Source organism: Haliaeetus leucocephalus, unplaced genomic scaffold (assembly GCF_000737465.1).
Source record: "Haliaeetus leucocephalus isolate CR32 unplaced genomic scaffold, Haliaeetus_leucocephalus-4.0 Scaffold866, whole genome shotgun sequence".
NCBI lineage: Eukaryota > Metazoa > Chordata > Aves > Accipitriformes > Accipitridae > Haliaeetus > Haliaeetus leucocephalus.
In genome coordinates this window covers 2,450,328-2,450,649 of record NW_010973302.1, presented here as the reverse complement: position 1 = coordinate 2,450,649, position 322 = coordinate 2,450,328, and positions in this window count along the sequence as shown.

The following is a 322-nucleotide window of genomic DNA, read 5'->3' as shown; positions in this document are numbered from 1 at the left end:
CCCCCCCCACACACACACCGGGCCGCGGCCCTCCGCCGCTCCCCGAGAACCTCTTCGGGGAGAACGGCCCCAGAGCGGGGCGGGGGAAGGACGAGGCTCCTTAGCCGCGGTGAGGGGGACACCCTCCCGCCTGGGTTTAGTCAAACGACCGCGGAACGCGTAAGGCTCGGCCCCGTTCCCCGGGGCCTACCTTCCCCTCCCCGGGCGGCGGCGAGGCGGAGCCCGCGCTCCGCGGCCCGGCCCCGGCCGCCTCCTCGTTCTCTCAGGCGGTGCTGAGGGACGGGAAAGGCGGGAGGCGGGCAACGGCGGGGCCGGCTTCTGC